The following is a 22,434-nucleotide window of genomic DNA, read 5'->3' on the forward strand; positions in this document are numbered from 1 at the left end:
CCCGTCTGTCCCCATAGGTCGTATTTGACACGAGGAAGCTGCCCGTGCCATCAATACAGTGCTCTCAATTTTTGGCCACGAAGGCCTTTTTTCGGCTAAGTTTATGGCGTTTTCACGCCAACTCCCAACATACAAGTTGGAATTACGTCCCGTCTGTCCCCACAAGTCCTACTTGACACGAGGAAGCTACCCGTACCATCCTCGCAGTGGTTCGGGGGCTGCTCTTAATTTTTGACCCTTGAAGGCCTTTTTTTGGCTAAGTTTATGGCGTTTTTCACGCCAACTCCCAACATACACGTGCTAATTACATCCCGTCTGTCCCCGCATGTCCTATTTGACATGAGGAAGCTATCTGTGCCATCCCCGCAGTGGTTCGGGGGCTGCTCTCAATTTCGACCCTCGAAGGCCTTTTTTCGGCTAAGTTTATGGCATTTTTCACGCCAACTCCTAATGTACATGTGCTAATTACGTCCCGTCTGTCCCCACATGTCCTATTTGACACGAGGAAGCTACCCGTGCCATCCCCACAGTGGTTCGGGGGCTGCTCTCAATTTTCGACCCTTGAAGGCCTTTTTTCGGCTAAATTTATGGCATTTTTCACGCCAACTCCCAACGTACATGTGCTAATTACGTCTCGCCTGTCCCCACAAGTCCTATTTGACACGAGGAAGCTACCCATGCCATCCCCGCAGTGGTTCGGGGGCTGCTTTCAATTTTCGACCCTCGAAAGCCTTTTTTCGGCTAAGTTTATGGCCTTTTTCACACCAACTCCCAACGTACACGTACTAATTACATCCCGTCTGTCCCCACAGGTCCTATTTGACATGAGGAAGCTACCCGTGCCATCCCTACAGTGCTTCGGGGGCTGCTCTCAATTTTCGGCCCTTGAAGGCCTTTTTTCGGCTAAGTTCATGGCGTTTTTCACGCCAACTCCCAATGTACACGTGCTAATTACATTCCGCCTGGCCCCACAGGTCCTATTTGACAAGAGGAAGCTACCCGTGCCATCAATACAGTGGTTCGGGGGCTGTTTTCAATTTTCAACCCTCGAAGACCGTTTTTCGGCTAAGTTTATGGCGTTTTTAACGCTAACTCCCAACATACACGTGCTAATTACGTCCCGTCTGTCCCCACAGGTCTTATTTGACATGAGGAAACTACCCGTGCCATCCCCGCAGTGGTTTGGGGGTTGCTTTCAATTTTCGTCCCTCGAAGGCCTTTTTCAGGCTAAGTTTATGGCGTTTTTCACATACGACAACTAACATAGGATACTAACTGAACTAATTTATTTTTCCAATATGACAATAATGAAGCTCATAATTGTCCAACATATTGAATATGGTCAATACGGGGAAATAGACCCGGAATTATGTTGATTACAACCCAAATAATTTCATGATTAAAATAATTAGAACTCCTAATGCACAATGAGGCTTTCATTAATTTATTTCACGTATTACCATCCTTTTCAGGCAACAAAAATTACGATTGTATAGTGGAATTATTGAGACATGGCAAACAAAATTCTTGTGAAATGTAGATATTGTTAAACAATTGGATATATAACAACTAAAATTGTTGTCCAGTAACATACCCCAAAACTATAGAAACAATGACTAGGTTCATTGTACATAGAAGAGCTACAAAAATATATACCGATTGACTCGACTAAAACCTACTGACTGTTTCTATCTTAAAAATTCAAATAACATTTTAATTTTCTAAAAAATCGATTTTTAGTTCTGTTTTATTGTCAACACTAAAACCGACCAATTCATTTTTGTACCTTACAGTGCTCTCAATTTCCATTCTATCTTCACAACTCTTCTCTCTCTCAAACTCATCACTATGAACCAATAATGGCTTGCATGCACTTTAAACCAGTCCAGTTGTACTAGTTATATTGTACTAAATCAAAATTCATTACAATTTCACATGGTTTATTCAATTAGTCTTAAATCTGAAATGACATTCAATTGGATATCATTGCTAATATAGTAACTGGCCTCATATTCATAGGCTCATCATACCCAATTTTGGGGAACTTAATATTTATTGAAATCATGTGATTACCTTATGGAAATCAGATTACGGTCCTTTGTGTAATGTATCAAAACACCAGGTCGGCTGCTGCAATGTCTACTCACATTACGCCTCAAAACCTATTCGAAGCACATCACCAAAAAAAATTTGCATACCAACTTTAGAAGACAATTCTATGTCAATATGATCCATATTTTGCTGTAGAAGTTGCAGTAGCTTGTCAAGAAAATTCTGTTTACCAAATAGTAGGATGACCATCTGAACCCTGCAAGAGGGTTGTGAGCCGTGACACCACGTCGTTCAGATGATTGAGTTGTACTTGTTGTGCCTCCCGTGCTTTTTTTTCTTCATCAACTTGTTTGATCAGCTGCTCTTTTTCCTTCATAATTTCCTCCCGATCTCTTTGGCGCTCCTCTTTCTCCTTCAATAACTCCTCCCGATCTCTTTGGCGCTCCTCTTTCTCCTTCAGCAACTCCTCGTGATCACTTTGACGCTGCTCACGAAGAACCTCCAGTTCCGCTTTCATTGACTCCATATGTTTATCACGTGCTCGTGTCGCACTAGAAGCTGTGGAAGAGGGTTGTGGGCCTATCCCACATCCACGCAAGTAATTTTTTTTTTCCCCGAGCACTTGCCTTGATATTTCTTCGTGGGTCAATGGCAACCCCACATCGGTGGCTGCCACTTGTAGATTCACTATATCATCCTGTAATGGAAAAAAAAACAATAAAGTCAAGATGGGAGAAGGAATTTAAAACAACTTTATTAATTGATATGCAACACACTTGGTTTCAACATTCAATACTCACATGTAGCTCACCACATTTGAGGTCAATCCAATCTCCCGTCTTCTTGGACTTGTGTGCTTTCTTATAAAATTTGGGAAAATCTATATCTCCATCCTCATTTGCCTGTTACGTTTGGAAAAATTCCATTAACGAATTAGTACATGGTAATATTCAAAATCAAGAAGAATCAATCATCCATTACATTACTAAATTAACTTCTCACCATAAGCGACATTGCTATAGGAAATGATCGCGATCCACTTGTATGATTATAGGGGAGCATACCCCTATTTGCTTTACCAGCCTTAGAGCGTTTCTACAAAAATAGAAAAAAAAAAAAAAAAAAAAAAAAAAAAAAAACATGAATAAGTTTTAGTGAAGAAGTTTTACATATTAACACATAAATTAATTTCAATAATGGGGTTTCTAATTAATTTGTTACCAAGTGAGATTCGTCTTTCCAAGCAACATCAATCAGATATTTTCAGTCCTCCAAGCTCACTCCACTAGGTCGATGACTATAGGGGTCATCAACACCCTTTTCCTCAAGTTCGAGCAACTCTTGCTTTAGATTGTACCTCTAATCCTTGTATAGCAAATATGCCTTCCTATCGAGGATCTGTTGAGCTTGTTCATCATTATCAAAATCATCACCGATAACAAACTTGTCCTACGAGCAATAATAAGAGAATTAGTACAACAATTAATTTAACCAATTACAAATTACATAATAAAGACATTATGGCAAGATGAATCTCATACTAGCACCGCTTGGATGACCGCATCTTTGGTACTTTGATCAATTTTTCTCCATGACTTCACGCTCTGAAGAGGGCACAACCGTCTAATTTGAAGGCCCAACTCATTCGTCGTTGGGGTGGCATTCCCTCCCGTGATTGCGTTCAACACCCGATTGACATAGACGTGTAATTTCTCTCCTTTTTTCCTAGCAATTTTTTTCTGCACGCCTTTGCCTAATGTAGGTCCTCGAACACGAGTTGACCTCGTTTGCCCTGGTACAAAAGGGGAAGGTAGTCAAAATTACAAACATTGCTAATGGACTACAAAAAAAAAGTGCTGCTTCCTGGTCCTGTTACTTTTTTTTGCTGCCTACTGTTGCTGCCAGCTACTGTTTGGCTGCATAAAATCTTGGTAAATTATGCCTACTATTGCTGCCAGCTACTGTTTGGCTGCATAAAATCTTGGTAAATTATGCTACAACTTGGATAAAGTCTTGGTAAATTATGCATAAAGTCTTGGTAAATTCGATGTTGCTACTGTTGTAGCTGATTTGAAGGTTGTGTACCCAATATTTTATTTGTTGTGTAAGTGTCCTTGTTATGTGTAAAGCAATGTTTAGTTTTTTTTCTTTTGTTTTTATTTGTCTTTATGGGGTTCTCATTGCCTTACTTGATGACTTATAAAAAAAAAAAAACCAATTTTTTTTTTAAACAACTAAATAGTATGCTCTTATCCACTCCACCAGGCTGCGTCTCCTCCACCACTGTTTGTGTATCATCTGGTGGTTGCGTCTCATCAGAGAACGTCATCGGGGTGCCAATCTCCTGTGCACATGCTTCAGAGGTTGATAGTACGTTGCCACTTGTTGCTCTCTTCTGTCGCCCCGTCTTGATTCCAAGAACCATTGTACCTACATTACGTAACAAACGTACATGAGTAATAAACATTGCATACATTTGCCGTGTAACTGCTACAATAATGACACAACAATGTCTACTCAATAATAAATTGCTCGTTAATCATGGCTTTGTTCAGTCATACATCTTGTACCATCTATGGGGGACACACAAAATATATAGTTTTGTATATTTATCATATGCCACATATATGAATATTCCATTCAATAAAAATTGACCATTAGTGACCAACACAACATGAATAACAACCAAACTGATTAACAACCAAACAACAGCACACAAAACAACAAATGTTGAGTGGCTATTGATGATGACATATATAATAGTATTAGACTCCTACTTGTTTTTAATTTTTTCTTATTTTTTAATATATATAAATAAATTTGTATATGGTTTTAGCCACTCCAGTGACGTATTGTCTCACTGTTCTAAGATTAATAGCTTGTTTGGGGAGGCATTGAACAAGATGCACAAATGGAGTCCCCTACTGCTAAAGGTCAAAATTGCATGATCATATTTTTCAAGGTTGATGACTTAGGAACAATCTTTGATTACTACCCGTGTCTAGGAATTCTTCAAGTTTTACATTTTCTCTGTTTCATTTTCATGTAAATGTCTTCCCAAAATAACATGTTACAGTATTAACCAAAGGCAAGAAAGAGATAGAGATATGTTAGATGCCCAAACTGTCGAGCAATATAAGACAGCCCCAAAATCTAATTAAAAAAAAAAATGCTCCAAATAATAATGCCCCAAAAAATGGCCCAAAAAATCTAATTAAAAAAAAATGCTCCAATCTAACATGACAGAAAATAAATAAATAATAATAATAATAATAATAATAATAATAATAATAATAATAATAATAATAATAATAATAATAATAATAATAATAATAATAATAATTTGAATTCAGAATTGAAATCAAGCAACTTCAGAGCAAGTTCATCATTTTCGCAAAATAGTCAAAATTCACAAGCCCAAGCATACAAAGCAACACTAGCATTATGAGCAAAATAGAAAGAAAATGTTAAGCTATGAACAAAAAAGTGATTTCCAGACGCATCAAAAAGTATGCAGCAACAAAGACTGACAAGAATGTATTTGTCTAATCTTTATTCATTTTCATTCTGAACTAAGTTTGACTACATATTAGGCAAGAATTAAGCACAAAATTTTTTCAGCTGCCTCATGGAAGTTTGACAAACCTCAAAATACACTTTCCTGTCTATAACCCAATTCTATAGTCAAAGAAAATTCTAAAACAGCTTTATCAATTTGCAAATTTTAAAAGAAATCAATTAGAAACAGAGGCACATTTGGTGATATAGTTCAACAATCCAAAATCGAGAATCCAAATCCACAATCCGAAATTTCAACCAAACCCATTCACGAAATCAGAAAAACCCCTAAAAAATTGTTTACGAAATAAATGGAAAATGGAAGGAAAAAAACATGTCAAAACCCTACTTGCATCATGAGAGAAGGAGATGGGAGAGACATCGAGAAACAGATACAACCAGATAGACCCAGATCGAAAGAGAGGGAGAGAGACGACAGACACATACCTATAATCAGTGGTGGGGCCGATTTGCAGTGGTCGTGGTGGCGAGTGCCGGTGGCCTGCGATGGTGATGATCGGCGGTGGTGAGCGACGGGTTTGGTATGGACTGCTCTGTATGTTGATGTTGGTGTGTGAGACAAAAGAGAACAAAAAAGTGTGTGTGTGTGTGTAATATATATACGGGGCGCCAATATTAATTATTTTCCCTCTAAAAATTTTTCGAAGCCTTAGCGACTAAACGACTATTTGTCGCCAAATATCGTTAACGGTGACTAAAAATTGGTCGCCAAAAGATGCTTCTTTGGCTACTAAGTTCAAAATTTCGTCGGCAATATTGAATATACAACAACTAACCCAGCTTTGGTTGTCAAAAATTAATCAGAAATATGCCCATTTTTTGGCGACAAAAATGTTTTGTCGCAAAATGAAATTATACGGCGACAAAATCAAATTTTAGTAGCCTAAAATGGTAACAAACAGCGACTAAAGGTAAATTTCGTTGCCAATAAGACTATATGGCGACTAAAATAATTTAGTAGCTAAAAGATTCAATCAATGCCGACTAAATCAGGTTTTTAGTTGCACAATCTGATGTTTTTGGCGACTAAAATTGGTTTGGTCGCCAATTTTAGTCGCCAAACATGCATTTTCTTGTAGTGTAAACATTTTTATTGATTCTAATAAATAAAATAAGATAAAGAGTCACACTTGACTTCGCATACAACACAATCACTTGTTGTGAAACACTAACTATAAATTGCATACCATTCGTAACATATATTCATTCAAATGTACTATGCATTCACCTTGTTTGCTGCATATTGTAATCATATATATGAAGGAACACATGAGAGGTCCTGTAGTTGGTTTGCTATGGTGGATTCTTGCCATACCAAGTCTCCATTTTAGTTTCTGCAATGGAAACTCCACTGTGTCTTGCATTGCAAAGGAGAGACATGCCCTTTTGCTGTTCAAGGACGATCTTATTGATCCTTCAAGCTGGCTTTCCTCTTGGTCAAGCTATGAGGATTGTTGTTCGTGGGATGAAGTTGTTTGTGACCCTTCTAGTGGCCATGTCCGTGAGCTCCATCTTCAAGGTTCATGCACAGACTACTCAGATAGTTTGTGCTATGATCGCATACCCAAGTTGGGTGGTAAGTTAAATCCTTCTTTGCTCAATTTGAAACATTTGAATTACTTGAACTTGAGCTACAATGATTTTGGAGGGATAAAAATCCCCAATTTCATTGGTTCTTTAAAGGAGTTTAAGATATCTTGACCTCTCTGATGCTGGCTTTAGTGGAGTAATTCCAAAAACACTTGGGAATCTCACAAGTTTGCACTATCTTGATCTTCGACATTGTTATAGTAGTAGTTTGAGTATTGAAAATTTTCAATCGATTTCTGGTCTTCTCTTGCGCCAACACCTCGATTTAAGTTGTGTGGATCTTAGCCAATCCTCTAATTGGCTGCAAATGACTAGTATGCTTCATTCTTTGGTAGAATTACACTTGCCTTACTGCCAACTTGATCTCTCTTTTCCTCTTCTTGGCCTGAACTTTACTTCCCTTGCCGTCCTCGATCGCTCTGAAAACTACTTCAAACCTTTGATGCCAAATTGGATGTTTGGTCTTACTGGCCTTGATTCTCTGGTTCTACATGCTTGTGATTTTACTGGTTCAATTCCTAATGGACTTCACAACATGACTAGCCTTCGATATTTCGATCTCTCGTCAAACCATTTCAATTCCAACATACCCATTTGGTTGTATAATTTCAAAGGTCACTCAATCTTGGTGAAAATGATTTACAAGGCCCAATCACAGGCGACATTGGAAATATGGCTTCTATTATTCACATAGATTTGTCATACAATAAAATTGAAGGAAGAATACCAAGATCTATGGAAGGTCTTTGCAACACAAAATTCATTGATTTTTCAGGTAACAAATTTGGTGCCATATAAGATGTTTTTAGAAGTTTGACTGGATACATTTCAGATAGTTTGGAGATGCTAAGCTTAAATGCATGTCAACTTTCTGGTTCTTTCGATGATAATCTCGGGCAATTAAAAAATTTGCAAGAACTGCATCTTTCAGGTAATTCGATTGTTGGTCCACTTCCATGGTCAATAAGAAGATTATCATCGTTAAAATCATTATATTTGTATGATAATCAATTGAATGGAACAATTCCTGAAATTCTTGGTAATCTTACGAAGTTAGAAGAACTAGATATTGGCTATAATTTGTTGGAAGGAATTGTGTCTGAAACTCATTTTGCCAACCTCAAAAATTTGAAATATTTAGGTGCTTATGACAATTCATTGATTTTTAAAGTAAGCCCTAAGTGGATTCCTCCCTTCCAACTTCATATAATTCATTTAGGTTCATGTCATTTGGGTCCACGTTTTCCTAATTGGCTTCAATCACAGAAGAAACTTTCATGGTTAGATCTTTCCTATACTGGAATTTCAAGTACCGTTCCAACTTGGTTTTGGAACTTATCTTCTGGAATTGGTTATTTAAATCTTTCTCACAACCAAATCCATGGTGAGATTCCATATACTCCAAAACGTGATGACCATTCATATGCAGTAGTGTTCTTAAGTTCCAACCAATTTAGTGGTCCATTGCCTGCTATCTCTCCACGTCTAAGTGAGCTAGATCTTTCCAACAATTCATTTTAAGGAGATATGACTCACTTCTTGTGCAGTAGATTGAATGAAACAAGTCAATTGAGGATTCTTATACTTAGAGAAAATATTTTATCAAGAGAAATTCCTGATTGTTGGATGAATTGGCAATTGATCAAAGTCGTCAATCTTAGAAACAACAATCTAAAGGGAAGTATTCCAAGTTCCATAAGTTTTTTAAGTCAACTAATTTCATTGCAAGTGCGCAACAATAGTTTTTAGGAGAATTTCCTCCATCTCTACAAAACTGTACAAAGTTATTGACAATAGACCTTGGTGTGAATGAGTTCGTTGGAAGCATACCCGCATGGATTGGGAAAAGTCTTCTTGACTTGAAGGTACTTAACCTTCGTTCAAATAGGTTTATTGGCGAAATTTCTTCCAAACTCTGTCACCTAACCTCTTTTCAAATCTTAGACCTTACAAATAATAGATTGAACAGAAATATACCATGGTGTATCAACAATTTCACTGCCATGACCACTATACAAAGCACAAGTGATTGGATTACTTATTCTATGCACTATAGGGAGATCCTAGAGAATGAATTTGTGGTGACAAATGGAAATGAGTATCAGTATAGCACTATTCTACTACTTTTAACTAGTTTGGACCTTTCAAGCAACAATTTATCTAGAGAGATTCCTGAGGAACTAACAAGTTTGTTGGGCTTAAGATTAGTGAATTTATCTCGAAATCAGTTGACAGGAATGATCCCCAAGAAGGTCGGGTACATGAAGTCATTGGATTCTATTGATCTCTCAAGAAACCAACTCTCAGGGAAAATCCCTTCGTGCATGTCAAATTTGAATTTCCTAGGTTATCTTGATATATCTTATAATAACTTGTCAAGTAAAATTCTGACAAGCACCCAACTCCAGAGCTTTAATGCTTCTAGCTTTCTTGGCAACAAACTCTGTGGACCTCCACTCACACCGAAATGTGTTGGACAATCTTCACTGTATTTAAATAGATTAAATTCTGTTGTGTACTAAACAACAACAAGAATATAAAAAAATAAAGAAAATGAGAGAATTTGTTTGATTACAAAAATCAAACTAACAATAGAATTAAATAAATAAATAACAGATTTTATTTTGTTACCAAAACAAAATTAAAATTTGATTTAAATAAATAATAATAAAATCAGAAAATAAATAAATAACTAACTTGATTAATATCTTGAATATTATTCTGATCAAGTCCAGTGTTTGATACTGTGTCCTTAAGACAGATTCGTCCTCGCCTCGGTGCTTTTAGAATGTGGACGTCTATCTCCCAGGATGAAATGATCAACTACAAACAATAGCAGCACTGCAAATTGTTTGCCTAACGAACACACTAAATGTTTACACTCTTTCTCACAAAAATTAAATGCAACAAAATGAAGAATAAATTTGCAGAGGTGAAGTACGAAATTTATGAATCTATAAAATATCAAATGAGGGTTGTCCTATTTATAGATATATTGGTGGTTGCAGGTTTTGAATTAAACAGGTGCAAACCTGTTTGAACAGGTACAGTACCTGTTGGGTTTTGAATTAAATAGATTTAAATCTATTGGGTTCAAAATTCAAACAGATAAAAAACGGGAAGGGACATGTTTGGGTGTACAGTAAAACCGGACCAGTTTATTTCCGGAATTAATTTGAATTCTGGATTTTATTTTACCAAAAAATAAAATTAAATTCAAATGTTTTTGGCCCAAAAAGATAGGTATTGGGCCGAACAAGCCCAACCTAACCTCACACCACGCACCCGCGCCCAAGCCCAGGCCTAGCCCAGCCCGCCCGACCAACCGGACAGACGACGGCAGCGGGACGCGCACGTGCGTATGTGGTGATTTTTGGGTCCAATAGGTCTAACCCATTTTGCCCATAACCTCCCTCTCTAAAACACTTGGGTACCCCTTGGGGCAGACCCTAAGTTCCAATCCCATGCCTTATAAACCCATTCAAAACTTCCCACCAAATCAATGTGGGACAAGCCTTATTCAAATCTTTAAGGATTTTTCACCAAAACTCTATTTCCATGGAGCATACTTTGGCTTCAATTTCCCATTCACTCGGTAATGGTTTTGAGCAACCAAATATATCACGTGAATCATAACGTGACATAGAACGCGTTACCGCTTTGACCCGCGAAAATCGACGCATGGAGCCCACCTAAAAAATAGACCAAACTTAGGAAAAAATTCTGGTATTAACCCAAAATTTCTAAACCATTTCCAGCAATCCCCCACATGAATGGAATTTGATGACAACGGAAATGCAACAATATGCAGACTTTATCGAAAGAGTATAAGTCGAAAATATCTTGCATCAGGATAGGTAGCTTTCGGCCTTGAACCTTCCCTAGTGATAACCTATCGGACTTACTAGCTAACCAATGGACGCGATGCCTTGAATTGTTCAGCCGTTTGTGTAAGCTAAGACAATAGATTTCACACAAAATATCTTCTAACACATCGTGGTTCTCACTGTTGTGTTCATTTTGGCCTTGAACGCCCCTGGTTTTCATGAGTGTTTCTAGAGAATTTAGCCTCTTCATTCTCATAGAACCGGCCCCAGTTCGATACTCATATAGATGATTCTTATTATGAATATCTCCTTATACTCGTCTTGATTTTTATGCCTCAATCAAGATATAAGTAATCATTAAAAGCAAAGTTTATCCTTATACCCCTGCATACAACATATGTTGCAGATATCACTCTCACCATAGGAATGGGTAAGGAATTTTAATCCCTTGGTGATTTCTGGTGAGCCACACATAACTTAGTTGTCCCTTTGAACTTAGTTCTTGGGATCTCCAGTCATATAAGTAGGGTTACCATTATGACGACTCTTATGTAATAGGCTTTAATCTCATCCCCTTCGATGAACTATACGCTAGCTCTTTTGTCAAACCTTTTGTTAACGGATCTGCAATATTCTCTTTAGATTTTATATAATCTATTGAGATTATTCCATTTGACAACAATTGCCTTACGGTATTATGTCGACGACGAATATGTCGTGACTTACCGTTATACATATGATTCTATGCCCTGCCTATTGCAGATTGACTATCACAATGAATGCAAATAGCTGGCACAGGTTTTGACCACATTGGAATGTCTTCTAAGAAGTGACGAAGCCATTCTGCTTCTTCTCCTGCTTTGTCTGAAGCAATGAACTCGGATTCCATTGTGGATCGTGCGATACAAGTTTGTTTCGTGGATTTCCAAGAAACAGCAGCGCCTCCCAGAATAAAGACATATCCACTTGTGGATTTTGAATCTTTAGTGCCCGATATCCAATTTGCATCACAATAAACTTCAAGTACTGCTAGATATCGAGTAAAGTTCAAACCATGATCACAGGTGAATCTTAGATATCTAAGAACCCAAATGATCGCCTTCCAATGGTCTTCTCCGGGATTACTAGTGTGACTACTCAATTTACTGACTGCATAAGCTATGTCAGGACGAGTACAATTCATTAGGTACATTAGGCTTCCAATGATTTTGGAGTGTTTTAACTGAGACACCGCATCACTTTTATTTTTTTGATAAATAAAGATTGACATCTACAGGTGTTCTAGCTAAATTCATATCATCCTTGATAAATTTACCAAGAATTTTCTCAATATAATGTGATTGAGATAATGCATATTTGTCAGATGTTTTAGTAATTTTCATTCCTAATATAACATCTGCAACCCCCATATCTTCCATATCAAATCTTTTGTTAAGCATTTACTTAGTTGATTTAATCATGTTTTGACTGCTTCCAATGATAAGCATGTCATCCACATAAAGACAAACTATGACATATCCTTGGTCAGTATTTTTAACATAGACGCATTTGTCACATTCGTTTATCTTAAACCCATTAGTAAGCATTGCATGATCAAATTTTTCATGCCATTGCTTAGGTGCTTGTTTTAATCCATAAAGAAACTTTACAAGATGACAAACTTTCTTTTCTTACGCCGACACTACAAACCCTTCGGGTTGCTCCATATAGATCTCTTCATTTAGATCACCGTTTAAGAAAGCTGTCTTAACATCCATTTGATGTATTTCTAAATTAAACAATGCTACTATAGAAATAAGCATGCGAATGGATGTTATTCTTGTCACAGGGGAATATGTGTCAAAATAATCCAGACCTTCCTTTTGTCTGTAACCTTTTACTACAAGTCTTGCTTTATACTTGCCTATTGAACCATCTGCTTTCATTTTTCTCTTAAATATCCACTTATATCCAAGAGGTTTAGAACCTTGTGGAAGATCCACCAATTCCCAAGTATGATTTTGCATAATGGATTCAATTTCATTATTAACAGCCTCTTTCCACAAAGGAGCTTCGGGACTTATCATTGCTGCCTTAAAGCTTTGAGGTTCATTTTCTAACAGGTATGTCAGAAAATCTGGACCAAAGGATTTTGATGTTCTCGCTCTCTTACTTCTTCTTGGTTCATCATCAGTTAAATCCTGTTGGTGGAGACCATTACTAGTCTCTTGTGTTTGATTGTCGTTAGTCTCTTGACTTTGTGTACAATCATAAGTTCTTTTCTGTGAACTTAATTCCTGTTCTTTCTTGTAACAAAAGACATGTTCAAAAAACATAGCATTTCTTGACTCTATAATAGTGTTCACATTTATATCAAGTATTTCTAATTTATAAGTCAGAAACTGATATGCACTACTATTCTGAGCATAACCCATAAACACACAATCTACTGTTTTTGGTCCAATCTAAGTCTTTTTAGGAACAGGAACTTCAACTTTTGCCAAACACCCCTACACTTTTAAGTATTTGTAGGAAGGCGATCGTCCGTTCCACAATTCAAAAGGAGTGCTGTTGGTTTTCTTGTAGGGTATTCTGTTAAGAACATAATTAGCAGACAATATTGTTTCCCCTCACAAGTTCTGTGTTAAGCCTGAACTCAGTAACATGACATTCATCATTTCTTTCAACAATTCCATTTTGCTGAGGAGAATAAGGTGCTGTAATTTAGTGAATAATGCCATGTTGTACAAAAAATTCATTTAATGATGCATCATATTCACCACCCCTATCACTTCTAACCATTGTAATGGTTTTACCAAGTTGATTTTCAACTTCTGTTTTGTAGAGTTTAAACATTTCTAAGGCTTCATCTTCACTTCTAAGTAAATAAACATAACAATATATTTTGCAATCATCGATAAATGCTATGAAATACTTTTTGCCTCCTCTAGTTTGAACAAATTTTAGATCACATACATCAGTATGAATTAATTCTAGAGGTTCGGTTTTCCTTTCAACCGATTTAAATGGAGCCTTAGTTGGTTTCGCTTCTACACAAACTTCACATTTATTTTTAGGATCAATTTCAAACTTTGGTATATAATCTAAATCAATTAATCTACGCAAAGCATCAAAATTCACATGTCCTAATCTACCATGCCTTAAATTCGACTCAAGAATATAAGCAAAAGATATGTTATTCTTATTCATAGCAATTTTCGGTACAACTGTCATTACATTCAATTTAAAGAGACCATCACTCATGTATCCCTTTCCAACATACATACTACTCTTTGTTAATACAAATTTATCAAACTCAAAAACAAGACTAAAACCATTTTTACTTAACAAAGAACTAGAAACTAAATTCTTCCGGATGTCAGGTACATGCAGTACGCTGTTGAGGGTCAGTTCTTTCCCTGATGTCATCTTCAAGATCACTTTCCCTTGTCCAGCCACAGTAGAATTAGAAGAATTTTCCATGAAAAGTTGTTCACCATTTGCAGCCTCATTGTAGGTAGTGAATGTAGACACCCCATTTTTGACCGCCCTTAAGACTTGGGCGCTACTGATGTTTTGCTTGGCGGAGAAAGGTGTGCAGGGCAAATGATCAGTTTCTTCGGCAAGGAGAGAGGCAAATCCTTCAAAGCACTTTGTTTAGGGGTTTGAAGTTGAAGAAAGGAGGGGAAGAGAGAAGAAAACTAATTTGGGAGAAGTTCGGCATGAATCCGGGTAGAAGCGAGTCGAGCAGCCCTCGCTGAATCGGGCTTATCTGTCTGTACACTTGGAGTTTAGCTATGGGGCCACCACTGTCGGAAAGCTTACTTCTGGGGCTTCATTTTGCACTCAAGAATCTCCTAGAGCCAAGTCCGGGTGGGGGAGATATGGTCAGTTGAAGTCGGGCATCATCCCGGTTGGATCGAATCTGCGCGGCTTCACGAAAAAGGGCATAACTTTTTTCACAGAACGAATTTTAATGCAAGGTTTGCGCCATTGGAAAGCTAACTTCTGGGGCTTCAATTTGGACACCCACCGGCCATTTTTTGACATTGGAATCATCTATCGGCAATCTATTTTGCCGACCGGAAAAATATTATGCCGACCGGCACTTTATTTTGGCCGACGACCAAATTTTCTGGCCGGTTTGCACCATTTGCACCCTTCAAGCCTGGTGCATCCCAGCTGTGCCAGTTGGAATGCACCAGCACACTCCCCCGTGCATATATGTTGCTATTTTGAACCCTTGACCATCTTTGGACCCCTCTTTTGCACCCTTTGCTCAAGGCTTCTTGAGGAAGCCTTGACCCCTTATCTTGGCTTCCTCAAGAAGCCTACCAGCTGTCCAAGCTTCTCCAATAAGCCTTGACCTCCCCTTTAAACCCCTTTGACCCTTTGAAGCTTGTCTTAGAAGCTTAGTATTGCCTATATAAGGGGCCTCTCCTCCTCCATTGTTAAGGTTGGATTTTTGGAACAAAAAATCAGAGATATATAGATATATCTGATATATACATACATATATCCCTTCATCTCTCACTATATCTCTCCCATTCAACCATCAAACACCCTTGTTCTTGGGCCATTTCTTCATCAACTCATAGCACAAGGCATCCTTACTCCATTCCAGCAGCTTGAGGCTGTTCTCCAGAGCTTAGGAGCACCTAAACTTGGTCCAAGAGGTGCTGGTTTGCTGGTCTTCAAGGGTGAGTCCTCCTCTTCCCTTTTCTAGTCTTTTCTTGCTTCATATCTAAGCCATAGTTGCTTGCATTTTTGGGCTCCGACCCAAACTGTAAATCATCATATTTTGAGGTCCTCTTCATGTTTTATTGAGGACCTCTTGCTGTTTGAGGACAGCAGCTTGCACTTGCTTCAATATCCTCCTTGAATGCCATAATCTTGCATAGAATTTTTGGCTTGCGTGTGATCTGTTTTAGAGCCTGATGTAAACTGAAAATAGGCTTATTTTGAGCCTCTCTTCAACATTGAAGAAGGGCTCAACACTTTTTGGGACCTCCATGTTATACTTGCCTTTATATCCTCTCTTTGGTCCCCATTTTTGCATGCTTTGGCAGCCTATCATGCTTCTGTTTTTGGCCTTTTTACAGTTCTGTAAATATGCTTATTTTTGGTCCCTTTTCAATGTTGTAGAAGGGAATTTTTCAGTTTGGGCTGTGCACATACCACTTGCCTCTTTGGCCACCTTTTGGCCCTTTTTCTTGCATAAGAGCTTAGCCATATCTATGTTTGTTTTAAGGTTTTTACAGTTCTGTAAAGTGGCTTATTTGTGGCCCCTCTTCAATGTTGTTGAAGGGCCCTAACATGTTTGGGGTCAGCAGCTATGAGTTGCTTCATAATCTCATATTTAGGGCCGTTTTTGTATGCCATTTTAGCCCTATCTTTGCTTGCTGTTTGGCCATGTCATAAACTGTAAAAATGCTTGTCTCAGAGCTGTCTTGCTTCTGCCTTCATGCTCCATGTCCATATTGTGCATGCTTTGTATAGCTGTAAGCCATTTCGGGTGCCAAAAGTCCATGTTTCGGGGACTAGTCCATGCATCGGGTGTGTTTTCGCCTCATTTCGGGGCTGTTTTCCCCCACATTTCAGTGCTGAAATCCCATTGGCATGTTTGCATATCATTTTCCGTGCCATTGCATCGCATATGCCATTGCCTCGGTTTGCGTGCCCGTGTGCACGCATTTCGAGGCACTTCATTTTCATCCATCGGCCTCTTATGTGAGTGTGGATGAGGCTCTCTCATGTTAGTATAAGTCCATGTTGCATTCTATATGCCATTTTAGCCATTGCATTGCATATGCCATTGCCTCGGTTTGCGTGTCCGTGTGCACGCATTTTGAGGCACTTCATTTTCATCTTATGGCCACTGATGTGGGTGCGGCCGAGGTCCACTCACATTGGTGTAAGTCCATCTCGCATTATGTATGCCATGTTTCAATGCGTTGTGCATGTTATGTTGTTAGCATTGTGTGTGCCATGTAGTTATATTGCATGTTTGTATGTTTGCTTGCATGCTTAGGTCGCATGTGCATTGTTGTGCATTGCCTCGCCTCTTGACCAACCATGATTGAGGTTGGGTCTCTTGTATGTTTTGTGTGCATTGCATTTGACATTGAAATGCATACTTGACTCTTTGGCCATCACGCATCGAAATGCGCAATTGGTGGTCCGAGAATCAAGGAACATCCCCCTTTGAGTCAAAAGCATGATAAGGGATGTGTTGGTGCACACATTTGCTTGGAATTTCATGCCATACACTGTCTGTCCTTTGTTGCTGTCAAAACTGTCTTCTGCAGGAAGTTTCTGCCGACCGGCAACATTCAGTGCCGACCGGCCATTTATTCAGTGCCGATAGCTTTATCTCCGGCCGATGGATATTGTACACGGCCGGTGGCCATTCCTCCCAGCCGATGATGTTCTGCAATGCTCATAGAAGGTTCTCTGGGACTTTGACAAGTTTTCAGAGAAGAAAAGGCAGTGAAAACAGAGGCAGTAGTGCTATGGCAACGAGTTTCCGGGCAAGTTGGATCGAACGTACATTATTCACGCATCCCGAGGCGGGGGCTGCGGCCATCTTCCCTTGGCACCTTTTTTTTTTTATTAGACTGGAAGTTTTGTAATAATTATTCGGGCTGTATTATTATTTTGGTCCCTCCGAGTGAGGGCGTGTCTGTAATAAGTGTGTGTGCGTGGTGTGCATGTCTTCCAACCTCCACTTCTTTCTTCCCTTTTATTTACCTGCTTATGATGGTAGATTAGGGCACATTTATTTTAGCATACCTTATGCTATGCATGCGTGCATTCATGCATTTGTTGACATGCACCGGGCTCGGTACATCATACAAACTACATTGTACTTTTCAATTTCAAATTGAATACATGTTACTTGTAGCATTTCATATGCCATTTCAGGGTTAGCCGAGCCTGTTTAGATTGCATCTTTGCATGTGTTGCATTAGCCATTTCTAACATGAACTAGGATCATGCATATGATTACTGACTAGTTTCTGTTTTGGCTCGGAGTACTAGGTAAGCTTTTATGCTTTAGCATATCGCATGCGTGTGAGTGTTGCCATGACAGTATGATTACCATGAGGCTAGCTGCTTATGTGATATAACTGCTTGAATGCCTGTGGATGGAGGTCGAATTGCTTAAATTGGGATAACACATTAAAACTGTGAATTTTAAAGCCCACTAGATAGTGGCAAAACCATCTTTTCTAAAAGCCCACTTGAGGGTGGCAAAACCTGCATTTTAGCCTACTTGCGAGTAGCAAACCATTTTCAAAACAAACATGAAATGTTTTGTTCCAATTTAGGCGATTTGGTCTATACTTGTTTGCTGTGCGCATAACATAGTAATTCTAGGCTAATAACCGGAATAAGAACACATAAAGTTTTCAAAATCAGATATCATGGTTAGTAGAGGCCGGTCTTCGAACCGGGCGAAAGGGGGTGCTCATAGCTGACCTTCCCCGATCGTACCCAAGCTCCCGAGCCGAGACAACTCCGGTGATGACGGACATGTGGCCTTCGGCACCGAGTCAGGGTTTCCTAAATTCCCCCATTTTAAAATATTTAGGTGGCGACTCTGTATCTGGCAAAGCAGTCCATGTTTGGCACTACTTTTTCAAAAATCTATTTCTCAAAACGATTTGCCAGATTTGGACTCTTTGGTTCAGATTAAGAACCGTGACAACAAAAATCGAGAGTCCGAACTGTAGCAGCGGGGTCCCCCTCCGCGGGCTTGTTACAGTGAACATCTTCTTGTCCGCACAAATATGACGAGTTGCCCCAGTGTCAACCCACCACTCTTTAGGATTTCCAACCAACTTAGCCTCAGACACCACAGCATAGAGGTTGATGTCATTTACTCCGTCAGAGATGTAATCTAGTTCAGTTACATTGGCCTGATTGGTAGTCTTTTTGCTTGTACTTTCATGATCCTTCTTAAGGCGGCGGCAGTCAGAAGCTCGATGTCCAGTCTTGCTACAGTTATAGCATTTTCCTTTGAACTTCTTGTTGCTATCGCTTTGTTTAGGACCATCTCCAGTAAACTTCCTCTTTTTGTTATGTGATTTATGAACTTGTTCAACCACATTAGCCTTGGACTCAATGGGATTTTTCCCATTCCTCTTTTCAGCCTTTCGGTTATCTTCCTCAATTCTCAGTCTAACAATAAGTTCATCCATGGTCATCTCTTTGCGTTTATGTTTTAAATAATTTTTAAAATCTTTCCAAGCCGGTGGTAACTTTTCCACTAAAGCAGCGACTTGGAAAGACTCGCTCAGAGACATACCCTCAGAATGAATATCATGTAAAATTAATTGAAAACTTTGAACTTGAGAAATTACCGTTTGGGAGTCTACCATAACAAAGTCCATAAATTTACCAACGACAAATTTCTTCGTGCCGGCATCCTCTGTCTTGTATTTTTTCTCCAAAGAATCCTACAATTCTTTTGCTGACTTCAAAGGACTGTAAACATTATACAACATATTGTCAAGGCCATTGAGGATGTAGTTTCTACATAGGAAATCTGAATGTTTCCAAGCATCTACAGCGGCAACAACTTGCCGATCACTTTCACCCTCTCTAAGTGCTGGAGCCTCTTCATGGAGAAACCGGGCCAAATTAAGAGTTGTAAGATAGAACAGCATCTTCTGCTGCCATCTCTTAAACTCAGTACCGTTAAATTTTTTCGATTTTTCTCCATGATTGATTGGTACATGAACATGGTTCTGGATAGGGACCGGTGTTGGTGTAACAATCGGAGTACCACTACCAGTTGTAGTAGCCATAATCTCTTATTACAAAAATCAGAAAAAATTAAAACACAAATTAATTTTCTAGTTACTAAAACTAGAAAATAAATTATAACACAAAATAATTTTATTTTCCTTGTTACTAAAACTAAAAAAATAAAATACCACAATAATTTTCTGTAATACAAATTAATATTCTACAATTGTTAATGACACCAGTATATTACTACTAGTTGTCAAAGAAAAGAGACAGTATATTATTACTATCTGTCAAATAGCATAAATCACTATTTGTTTTTTCAACCAGAATATGTCTTTTATGAAATCACAGAAAATTAAATACAATGAAGATACCAAAATATTGTGTCTTAAGATTGTTGGACAATCTTCACTGTATTTAAATAGATTAAATTCTGTTGTGTACTAAACAACAACAAGAATATAAAAAAATAAAAAAAAAATGAGAGAATTTGTTTGATTACAAAAATCAAACTAACAATAGAATTAAATAAATAAAAAACAAATTTTATTTTGTTACCAAAACAAAATTAAAATCTGATTTAAATAAATAATAATAAAATCAGAAAATAAATAAATAACTTACTTGATTAATATCTTGAATATTATTCTGATCAAGTCCAGTGTTTGACACTGTGTCCTTAAGACAGATTCGTCCTCTCCTCGGTGCTTTCAGAATGTGGACGTCTATCTCCCAAGATGAAATGATCAACTACAAACAATAGCAGCACTGCAAATTGTTTGCCTAACAAACACACTAAGTGTTTATACTCTTTCTCACAAAACTTAAATGCAGCAAAATGAAGAATAAATTTGCAGAGGTGAAGTACGAAATTTCTGAATCTATAAAATATCAAATGAGGGTTGTCCTATTTATAGATGTATTGGTGGCTGCAGGTTTTGAATTAAACAGGTGCAAACCTGTTTGAACAGGTACAGTACCTGTTGGGTTTTGAATTAAATAGATTTAAATCTGTTGGGTTCAAAATTCAAACAGATAAAAAACGGGAAGGGACATGTTTGGGTGTACAGTAAAACCGGACCAGTTTATTTCCGGAATTAATTTGAATTCTAGATTTTATTTTACTAAAAAATAAAATTAAATTCAAATATTTTTGGCCAAAAAAGATAGGTATTGGGCCGAACAAGCCCAACCTAACCTCACACCACGCACCCAAGCCTGCTCGCCCAGACGGACGGCGGGGCGCGTGTGGTGATTTTTGGGTCCAATGGGTCTAACCCATTTTGCCTATAATCTCCCTCTCTAAAACACTTGGGTACCCCTTGGGGCACATCCAAAGTTCTAATCTCATGCCTTATAAACTCATTCAAAACTTCCAACCAAATCAATGTGGGATAAGCCTTATTCAAACCTTTAAGGATTTTTCACCAAAATTCTATTTCCGTAGAGCATACTTTGGCTTTAATTTCTCATTCACTTGGTAATGGTTTTAAGCAACCAAATATACCACGTGAATTAGAACGCGGCATAGAACGCGTTACCACTTTGACCCGCGAAAATCGACGCACGGGGTCCACCTAAAAAATAGACCAAACTTAGGAAAAAATTCTGGTATTAACCCAGAATTTCTAAACCATTTCCAACAAAAAGTAGCACGGATGGCAAACCAGTCAACAATAGAGGAAACAGGGTAGACAAAAGAGAAGAACCTGAAGTGGATTGGTTTATCTGTGCATAGCATTAGGATTTGCAATGGGTTTTTGGGGTGTCTGTGTTCCTTTGTTGTTCTTCAAGTGATGGAGGTGTACCTATTTTCAGTTTCCAGATATAATGTGGGATAAACTTTGTGATGCGTGTGGATGTTGGTAAGCCCAAGATTATGTCCAATGTTGTCCTTAGCATTACTTGTTTCATTTCGTTTTGTTTTGTTTTTTATTTTTTGTTTTATTTTTGTGTGCAAATTAGGTTATGGTCTATGTATTTTGCTTAGTGTTAAATTGGTCTATATAATTTTAATCGTGTCAATTTTATCACTTAATTTTTTTTATTTTGTATCAATTTGATTAAATAATAATATTTGTTAAAAAAATAAATAAAAAATTATTTAAAAGATAATTGACCATTTGAAATTAATCATTAACCACTCAATTTCTTTGAGCAGATTGAATCAACCTTTTATATCCTATAATTTCAGTTCAATGGCTAAAACAAACAGTTCTGACAATTCATATCATATGGTGAAATTTATTATAAAATATACAGTTTCACTTTAATTATTTCACTTATATTTTATGTAATTAGTTCTATGATTGATTATGTGTGCATAGTGGGAATTTTTTTTAAAAAAAATCTAACATAAATGGATAAATTACATTTCGACCTCTTTAAATTTTAAAGTTTTTCTACTTTAGCCCTTAACATTTGAAATTTTTCTCAATTTATTCTTAAAACAAACTTACGTTCAATTTTGAATGGGAAATGCTTGGTAGTCATGTGGCACCATGTGGACTCAGCTCAAATCACGAAAAGGTAAAACGAATTTTGTTTGATAAATTATCGAGTTTAGTTAAGTTTTCAAAACTTTTTTTTTTTTGAATAATTAGAAACAAATTTGAAAAAATTAAATCAAAAAATTATATTTTTGAATTTC

Source organism: Camellia sinensis, chromosome 11 (assembly GCF_055761805.1).
Source record: "Camellia sinensis isolate YWXY chromosome 11, ASM5576180v1, whole genome shotgun sequence".
Taxonomy (NCBI): Eukaryota; Viridiplantae; Streptophyta; class Magnoliopsida; order Ericales; family Theaceae; genus Camellia; species Camellia sinensis.